The sequence below is a fragment of the Brienomyrus brachyistius genome, unplaced genomic scaffold, assembly GCF_023856365.1.
Source record: "Brienomyrus brachyistius isolate T26 unplaced genomic scaffold, BBRACH_0.4 scaffold221, whole genome shotgun sequence".
Taxonomy (NCBI): Eukaryota; Metazoa; Chordata; class Actinopteri; order Osteoglossiformes; family Mormyridae; genus Brienomyrus; species Brienomyrus brachyistius.
Genome location: NW_026042496.1, coordinates 157,373 through 167,445, shown reverse-complemented (window position 1 = coordinate 167,445; position 10,073 = coordinate 157,373). Strand labels below are relative to the sequence as shown.

General features: G+C 46.1%; 1 non-coding gene across 1 annotated transcript; it reads right to left on the bottom strand.

Moving 5' to 3' along the window:
• Nucleotides 1-277: 277 nt before the first annotated feature.
• trnad-guc (transfer RNA aspartic acid (anticodon GUC)) lies at nt 278-349 on the bottom strand. Its single transcript has one exon. It is a non-coding gene; the product is annotated as a tRNA-Asp (tRNA).
• Between the last annotated feature and the right edge of the window lie 9,724 nt (nt 350-10,073).

The following is a 10,073-nucleotide window of genomic DNA, read 5'->3' as shown; positions in this document are numbered from 1 at the left end:
TTTTATTCTGGGTTTAACAACCATGAGTTTATGACGTATTTTACATGATTAGTTGGCGACTGGACCTTATTGTTTATATCTCTTATTAAGGATCCATCCATCCATACATCAATTATCAAAACCACACACTTACAATCCGAGTCTAGTTTCATATGCTGCGCTGCTGAGCGACCCGCAGAATATTATGCATGAGTACAAGTCACAAGCCCCGTTTCCACTAACACGGGGCCGGTTCTAGCTTGGTGCCTTTTGAGACCGAGGCAAAAAGATGCAGACTCTCCCCGTCGGGGAATCGAACCCCGGTCTCCCGCGTGACAGGCGGGGATACTCACCACTATACTAACGAGGAGATGTACGCGCACTACTTTTACATCTTCAAGATAAACAGCGGATGACTACTAACATTTGCGAGTAATCAATGACTGAGCTTCATGTCATGACCATGGTGCTCAAGAGAAGAAAAAATACATAATGTACGTCCACTGATACCAGAACAACCATATAGCTTTATACTAAGACGATGATTAAACGGAAAATTCCTTTACAAAACACTGCCACAAAATCATAGTTTCGCAATATTACATCGTGCAACGGGACACAGTGTAAGTACGTGAAGTCGGTAATTAAATCAAGAAAAAAAAGTGAGAGGAAAAGAATACTTTTCTATTATCATATTTTTCTAACTGGCCAAACTGAGTCATATTTTGATTATACACACTAACAGAAAAACAGTGCAAATCTCCGGTAGTCCGTTTCACTTGCGCTCCGCTATGGGGCAGTAACAAGCAGAGCTTAAGTGTGGAAGGAAAAAAAAAACACAGGACAGCATCAATCCCAACTTCACAAACGCCGGAGATCGAGATGCTGTAAGCATGACAATTAACATCTTTATCCAAGGGAACAGCTGCAAGACACAGATGCCGCGCCTAACAAAGGTAGGATCGATTCCGAAGTTCAGGCATTTACAGACGCGGACTCTTCTGGAGTTGATTTTTTTCGGGAGATACGCATCAACTTCAAAAGTATGAACCGCATTATATCTATATCTGTTATGACGTTGTAGCTATTGATACTGATGCATCACAAAAATAATTTAAATGTTTTTTCATTCTGACATATGTTCGTTCGGACGAGGATTTTATTATATGAGATAAGTTTTAAATGAAAACTTTTTTTAATCTATATGATTAATTCTCGAATCTAAGCCAGACTTCACATAAATCATTCATTCATAAATATAATGGAACATACAACATCCAGGTATCCATGAAATTTATGATCAGGCTATACGTTTGTGATAACAACAAAACAACACAACATGTATATTTACAATATATGGGCCTATTGTTTAATATTGCCTCCAAATTATAGCCAGACAATAACGCAATAGGCCGACATCAAACTATTTTCATGTAAAACAAAAGTGCTGGCAGTTTGCTTGTGCTTACAGACCCCGCCTTGAGCCCATCCAGAAAGATCCCAAAAATAACCGACAAGCAAAGGTTGTAACAATCTGAGCATGTTTAGTTTAATGTAATCAGGAGCCGAATTAATAACGCGAATAAATGATCAAACCGAAAGTCTGTAGTCGGGAATATCCGATAACGTCTTTGACGTGCAGTTAAGATAGTCAGAGGAAAAACCTTGTAGTTTACTTATATATATGCCTAAATATATGAGTGTGTCTCTCCGGTGATTTAATGATGAATATAACGATTACATATCAAATCACACATTAAGCAATTATTATATTACTAGGTTGAACGTTTTCACTATGTCTGTCGTCACCTTGATTTCACGATTTTGACTATTCTTCTTATCCCAGATTGAACAAGTCATTGTGGCGATGCAAGATCCCGACATGGGGATAAAGATGAAGAATCAAAGACTGTTAATCACAGTGATTCCACATGCGATGACAGGTGCACGATACATATTTTACTTTTTAAAAATAATTTTTCGTGCCGCCCGGGTTGTCTTACACCCGGCCGTGCAGTGTCCCGGGGGCCGGGTCCTAATGGTCATTTAAGCCCTTCACAGGAAAGCCCATACATCGGCGGTCTTCGGGAATCCTGTGCATTAAGACTGTCATCGATCTCCTTGCGCTCATATTTATTTATGTAATTTATTTATCGAGTTCAGCGTTTTTGATTTATGACGGCTTAATGCATTTCTCGACTCTAACTAGATGCCTTCCTCGCTATGCCTTCCCAGGAAATGATATCGTGGAGTGGCTAATTCAGAAGTACTCCATCATGGAAGAAGGTAGGGCCGAGAAGTATGTAGGGAAGCGTTACCTGGTGCTCTTATGTGAGGTTAATCGATTGTTTTTTTCCCTTCGTGACGACGATGGCGCCCCTGCTGGCGAAAGACGTCATCAGGTTTTTTTTTTTTTGTAATAAAATAACAGAAATAAACGAGTCTTTTGAATAATAAATACAAATGAAGTAATAGAATTTGTCATCCATACAACAGATTAGCCTAGCTGCATTTATGTGTAAGCATATGCAATTCACGTGTCTGACAGAAGCATGTTCTGTTCCATTGATATTGCTGAGCCTGTGAATTAATAAATGTCAGAATTGAGCTTGTCCATAACATAGACACCCCATTCGCCTGAAGCTTTTGGGATTTTCTTCCCCTGGCGTCAATTTATCTGCTGAATTATTTATCTTTCTGCTGAGAGGCTATTAGTACAAATAATCTGTAGGCCAGTCCCGAGTCGCGCCGCTACGCATGCTGAGCTGTACGGTTTGATAGTCCCGATGCAAACTTCGCTGATAGCCAGAGGCAGTCAGTCATGCCTGGAGAAATATCGCTATCCGTCTCCCTCATTATGCACTTCTGCAAGACGCTGTTGTCCTGAATTCCCGGGCGATGCAGATGAGGTTTTAAATAGCAAGGGAGCAGATTTCCCTGATTTACAGCCCAGATTGGAAAAGAAGTCGGAATGGAAAGGAGGGGACTTTTAGGCAGTAGATGGCAGATGCATTAACAGACTTGAATGGGCAAAAAACCTGTTGCCCCGGTAAGCAGTTACCCCTCCCTGTAAACACTAGGCTTCCCCCTAGCAGCGCTGTTGCTGCGCCGGTCTGAAACCCCCGGGAGCGCCTGACTGCCAATGGCCGCGGAGGCAGCCGGAAAGTGGAAAGTCCCAATTACTCGTAATTAATTATAGTTCCGATGAGGAATGCACCATCCCCGCGGCTTATTCTGTGCACCATGTCAACGTTTTTTCCAGTTACTTGCTATACCGTAAAATAAAATATAATATGCCTACTCAGTTTCTAGTTATCGTGTGTTCTACTGTATTCCACTGACAAAAATTTAGAGAATTACTATGCCTAAATCTGGGCTACGAGTAGTGGATTTGTTTGAGCTTTGAGTAGTTTACGTGGAAATGAGTGACCACTTTGTGTGTTTTCAGAGGCACTTCATGTGGGGAATCTGATCGTGAAGCACGGCTACATTTACCCCCTAAAGGACCCCAGGACGCTCGTCCTGCGGCCCGACGAGACGCCGTATCGCTTCCAGGTAACCTAAAACCACGGTTTCTTCAGATGGAGGGCAGCGCGAGAGGGTGGTGGCCATGTGGGGGGGCACGCATATCGAAACTATTCGTTGGAGAGACTGCGGAATTACCGTGTAGGACAGTATTTCTCAATCTGGTCCGGGCTCCAGAGCTGAGAGGGTGCAAAAACGTAGACTGTCTGGTAGGGAGCTGGGAGGGAGCAAAAACGTGGATCATCTGTGTGTCGCCGAGGACCGGATTGGGAAACACTGATGTATGAGAACCAATGCCAGTTAAAGTAGCAAAATGCCTTCCACCCGCCTTGTCCCTGACATGTTAAATCACAAAGCACCTTTGTCACGCTGCTTCTGAATAGTTTCAAATGACAGCATCTCCTTTTTGCTAGACTCCGTACTTCTGGAGCTCTCAGCAGTGGCCAGCCTCCGAGCTAGATTACGGTGATTACCAATTATTAATCATGTGCTCGCCTATTACATCATTACTTCCCTTTACTAGAATAATAGAAAAACACAGTTTCTTGCCATGTCTTTCTTTTGCTCTTCTAAAGCGATTTATTTGACTAAGAAGAATATCAGAAAGCAAGGGCAGCTGATAGACTATGAAAAGGTAAGAGAAAATTTTTATTTATGTACATTTCAATGCTATTCTTATTCGCTGGTCTGAAGCATTGCTTGATGAGATCATGTGATAGCTGAATGCTCATGGGAGTTTTACTTACACAAAATATTATGAGGGTAGAAGGAAAAATGATTGGTTCAGAGAGATAACCAATTAGATTGTACATGAGGTGGATCCGAGCAACTAGAGGAGGCAGGAGCAACCAATCAGATGTCTTGGTCCTGCCTCCTCTGCAATCTGATTGGTTATCTATCCGAACCAATCATTTTCCTTCTGCCCTCAGAACATTTTTGTGTAAGAAAACCTCCCACCAATTATGCACATAGTAGGATCGCACATAGACATCCACCAACTTGCCGCCATGTTGCGTCAGGGTCAACGCATTTTAGGTTCTCATCAGTAAGAGGGTTTGTGAATCCGACACTGCCAGCTGATATCCTGGGAGGGGTTCGGCCTGTGAGTCATAACGTGAACCCATGCAGCAACGCAGCCAGCCGTGCGACCTGGCAATGTCGCATTTAAACATCGTCTCCGCAGGACAGCTACAACATGTTGCACAAACGGATCAACCACACCTGGGACTTCGTGGTGATGCAGGCGAAGGAGCAGCTCAGGTAAACCCCACCCCAGCCCGGGAATACTGTCGCATCGAGCTATGAAATCAATTTCATAAATGCACACAAGGGGACAGATGAGAATGGATGAATAAATCTCGTATTAAGAGGATGATGATGTTACCTAAATTAAAAAGTAACATGGTGTGTGGTCATAATTTCCCTCCTATCTGTTAAATCAGACCTCAGCCTAAACACTAGAGTCGGAAATCCATTTCTAAGTGAAAAAGGAAACAGAAAAATGAAAACCCTACCTTGCAGTTCAGTGATTACCGCTATATGCTAATTACCCAGTATGCTTTCTGACTCTCCATCGACTGCTCTGCTCCTACCAGGGCAGCCAAACAGAGGCGCAAGGCGGACCGCATCGTGCTGGAATGTCAGGAACAGGCCTACTGGCTCGTCAACAGACCGCCAGTAAGCACCTCCCCCGAAACCCCTGACTCCCTACATCTGCCCCGGCGAAAACCCAGTATGCTGTGATTAGAGTAAAGCACACACTGGGTAAACCTGAACTCAATGCACCTTGGCAGCTCGAATATCGCCTCAGGCTGGGGGCGATTCTAGGATTTTTTTGAGGTTGTGGGGCAGAGTGGTGGCTCTGGGCCTAGGGATCTGTGCAAGCAAGTGGAAGGTTGTTGGTTCAAATCCTGTGAATGCCCAGAGTGATTCTACTCCGTTGGGCCTTTCAGCAAGGGCCTTAACCTGCAATTGCTTTGTCCTGGGTATGACATTAATCTACATGCAGGCCTGTTAGGAGATCCTTCAACTTACAGGGGAAACTTGGCAGGATTGGCAGGAAGGCATAGGCAGGGTCCCATTCCCCCACAGAGAGCTGGGGGGTTGTGCAGTTCTCTCCCACGACAACGGGTTTGTTCAATGAAGGAAGGCAAAGGAAACATCTGTAAGGACATATGGAACATTTCCGGTATAATTTTCGATCTCCGTCATCTCCAGAGCATTGAGCTCAGCAAAATTCACGGGGGGGGGGGGGGGGGGGGGAGTTTTATCTTCGTTAAGTAAGACACACAGAGTGTCTCCATGCATACTTTGTGGGGGAGGAATATATCACTTCAGGCCTGATAACCCACTACTGCTTCAGTGTGATCATGAAATATTTACTTAGCTGGGAAGAAGCCTATGTTCTGTGGGACGAGAGCTTTCAGAAGACAGACAGGACAGCAGGCTGCGGGAATGAGCAACTGCACCCTCGCTGAGTGTAATTTGGAGTTCATGAATAACACAGGAGAGTGGAGAATGAAAGTGTGGGACAGGAGCAGAGTGTGGTGTGTATCTGGCTTAATCCCGGCCGTCACTAGGGCCCCTTTCTGCTGGGTGCGCAGCATCTCTCAGGGCTAATAAGCATCAGCGTTTATGTGGGCCATTATCCCCATCCGGGGCGGCATCAGGAGGTGGGAATGGCAGCCACGCAGCTGCGGATCACATCCTAAATTCAGCTTATTTTGCAGATGTACCTTTTATTGAGACTAGAGCAGTTGGGGGTTTAGGGACTTCTCTCAGGGGTCCAGTGGTGATGTCACTCTGCTGACTGTGGGATTTAAACCGGCAACCTTCCAGTCATAGGCGGCGACTGCCAACCCGCTCAGCCACACACCACCTTCATTGATGAAACCCACCGTTTTGACGCCAATTAGACGGAAACACAGTTGAGCCAAAAACCACGCAGCGTAGGGCCCCCCAGTCAGGTGCTGCTCGTGTTTAAAAGGCAGGGACGCTCTGCACTCTGGTACGGCCAGGTGGACGGGGGAAGCTGGGGGGGGGGGGGGGATTAAAACCAGCAAATGACAAAATGGCCGCTTCCTGCCTCCTTTCTCTTTGCCCGAGAAACACGAGACGCATCGCTAAGACTGGTGATGCTTGGATCTGGGAGAGAGGAGTGCGAAGGGACTGGGAGACGGCCTGAAGCTAAAATGCAGACATGCTGTGTTTGCGTCTCCCCCCCCACCACCCCCCCACTTGTTGGGCCTTTTAAACGAGCTGGAAGAGGATCCCACCTCCGGAATACCGGATCCATTATCTGACCTCTATTCCTGCGGCTCAGGCTTAATGCTGCATGTTAGCGGAGAGATAATGGATGTAATTGCAAATAGCAGCGTAATAATTTGCCAAATAGTCTCTCTGCTGTTAAGTCCTGAGCTGATCTGAAGCACTTTAATTGGGATTTAAGGAAACCATGTTAAATCAGATTGCATTCAGTATCGACATTTGGTTAGTTTATTCTGTAAAGCAGGGTACCCCAGTCCTGATCATGGATACTGTGTCACCGACTGGCCCTCCAGGACCGAATGGTCCTTTTGGAAAGCTGTCACACTGTCCCCTACTGGGCAGTGTCGCCATGGGCTGTACCCAGTGGCATCATGGGAAATGTGACCAGTAGTGCTAAGGGGTATTAATGCAGCGTTAGACCGGCGTCAGTCTGCTTGAGAGAAACGAGCTCACTCTTCATCTGAAGTTCAGCTAAGGATTTCTCACCCTCTGATTTTCTGCAGCCGGGAACATTCAGCGTTCAAGAACAAGGCCCTGAGCGAAGGAACCGGCACAACTCCCGAGTCCAGCTGGTCTGAGCTTTTTATTAAGCATATACATTTTTTCCGTAATGCCAGTACCTGCTGTTTATCGCCTCTGTCAGTCACAGGACCGGATCCGGGCAAACAAGAGAGCCGCTCGGGGCCTAGATAAGATCAAAGTCATGAAGAAAAAATATGTATATTAATATCTATATATATATGGCAGCTATAGGCAGAATAGGCTGTTGCCTTGGGCCCCCAAATTACCCAAGGAAGTGAAGTGATAATCAGTGTTTTTGGTGGGAGGGCATCCGAGGGAAGCTCGTGTGTGAGTGTGACAGCACTTCGTTGTGCTCATCTTTCTGTCTCACTTCTTCCTCACTTCCTGCTCTCGTTTTCCATGCTAACGTAAGTACGTCAGCAGTCCCACAATACATACTCGTAATAGTGCTATATTATTCATGGTTTCTAGACTGGATGTCTGCTTAGTAAAGCCAGGAGCTGAGTGTGAGCAGAATTCCTACTGTCTGATTCCTTGCATGTGATTCGCTCGTGGGAGTTTTACCCTCACAAAAATGTTCTGAGGGCAGAAGGAAAAATGATTGGTTCAGAGAGATAACCAATTAGATTGTAGAGGAGGTGGGTCTAAGGAACTAGAGGAGGCAGGAACAAGACATCTGATTGGTTGACCCCCCCCCCCTCCTCTAGTTGCCTGTATCCACCACTTCTACAGTCTGATTGGTTATCTCTCTGAACCAATGAACCTTGTGCCCTCAGAACATTTTTGCGCAAGTAAAACTCCCATAAACATGTGGCTTATATCATGTTTAGAGACGGTTTTGTTTCTTCCTTCTTTACAGAACAGAACGCGGACTACTACAAAAGAGAGGTAAGCCTGAAAGAATTTAGAGTGAACCTATTTCAGCTGATGGGATGGTTGCCAAGAACAACCAAAGAGGGTGATTAAGTGGGCTCTTAAGAATGCTGTCATAAGAAAATTGCTTCGGAAGGATCTACATCTGTGTTGTCGTTTTCTTTTGTTGGCTCTCAGATATTGACAAATTCTGTTTAAAGGTACAACAGCATGGCTCTTATCAGGGCTTGGATGTGTACCATGCTGTGCCTTTTTTCTGACTCTTATATTCCCCGTGTGATTTTTCATGGCTCCCGACACCAGATTGAACACATCAGGAAATCCCTGGGCCGCTCGAGGGTCAAGTCCTCCATCTGCCTGGAAAGGTTGGATAACAGCCTCCCCCACCTACCCCCCCCCAACACCTGTGATTCAGCCTCAGTCCCAGCATAGCTGGGGGACCACTGGTTCGACACCAGTCCACATTAGTCCCTAACTGGGGGATATCTCTGGGTATTCTGTATACTGTGCCTCTGATTGGTGGGGGGGGGGGATCTATTTCATGTTAATTCTGACAAAAATGCTGGGGACTGCTCTTTGTGAAAATCTAACCTCGTTATTTCGTTCTTTCGTCCATCTGCCCATCCATCTTTCACCATAAATCTCAGAGTCACACATATCCTGGATTAATGATGCCTAACTAATATTGAAACCGGTTGACTATTAAACTGAATTGAACTGTATTTAACTGCAAATAATTACTTAATATTGATCAGAAGGTCGCCGGTTCAAGCCTGGCTTCAGCACACTTGTGGGTCCTTGAACAAGGCCCTTAACCCCCAGGTTCCTGGGAGCCTCTACGGGCAGCTGCCCTTTGCTACCAAGCTTTCTCTCACCTATGGAGAGCAAGATGGAGGAGATGAAAAGAGAATTTCCTTATAGGGTTCAATGACGTATAATCATTTCGTCACCATTTCGAGCTCCAGTTTGCTGGAATATGCCAGCATTGAACCTGAATATTTGATGACTTGCAAGGATTATAGAAAGTAGGACTAAAACTGGGAATGGCTGGTCTTCTGTGTTCAGCTTCCTTAAGTTCAGCGAGCAGTACCTGAACCATGACCCCATGATGCAAGGCTGCCCCCCCAGCAACCCCTGGATAACAGATGACACGGCACTCTGGACGCTGAATGCCGACATGTGAGTGTGCGTTACCCGCGCCCCATCCTGCCTCTTCAGGGCCACACCCCCAGAGGTGACTGTCGTCTCTTCACTTCCACGCCTCCTGGTGCAGGGTGGAGACACCCACCAAGCTGCGGGTGGAACGATGGGGGTTCGGCTTCACGGAGCTCCTTAGGGACCCTCTGGGACGGTGCAAGTTCAGGGAGTACCTGGAGAAGGAGTTCAGTGGTGAGCAGCATGTAGACCCCCCCGCCCAAGTAGATCAGCTTCATGGAGGCATCGTCAGCAAGTAAGAATCATATTCATTATTTGATCACTGCGGGCCTATTTGGGCAGTGTGTGACTCAGCAGATTGGGATTCATTGCAGGAGGTCATCAGCTCAAATCCCAGAGTCAGCTGAGTGACCTCACTATTGGGCCGTCGATCAGTTACTCCAGGGACTGACTGACCCTGCCCTCTCAAAAAAAAAAAAAAATAGGATCTAGCATCTGCTAAATTAATAATCATGATCCCTCTATGAAAGGCAATTCTCCTCCATATTGGCATCGTGATGAGCGCCTCCTGCAGGTAGCTGATGCATGCGCTGTTTCATTCACAGTGGAGAACCTCTGTTTCTGGGAGGCCTGTGAGGACATCCGGCACGGCGAGAGCGCTACGATCCCGCAGAAGGTGGAAGAGGTCTACAAGTGAGTGCGACCTTGTGGCCCAGTGGGACAGTTTGCATCCCAGTTGAATTTAGAGCAGG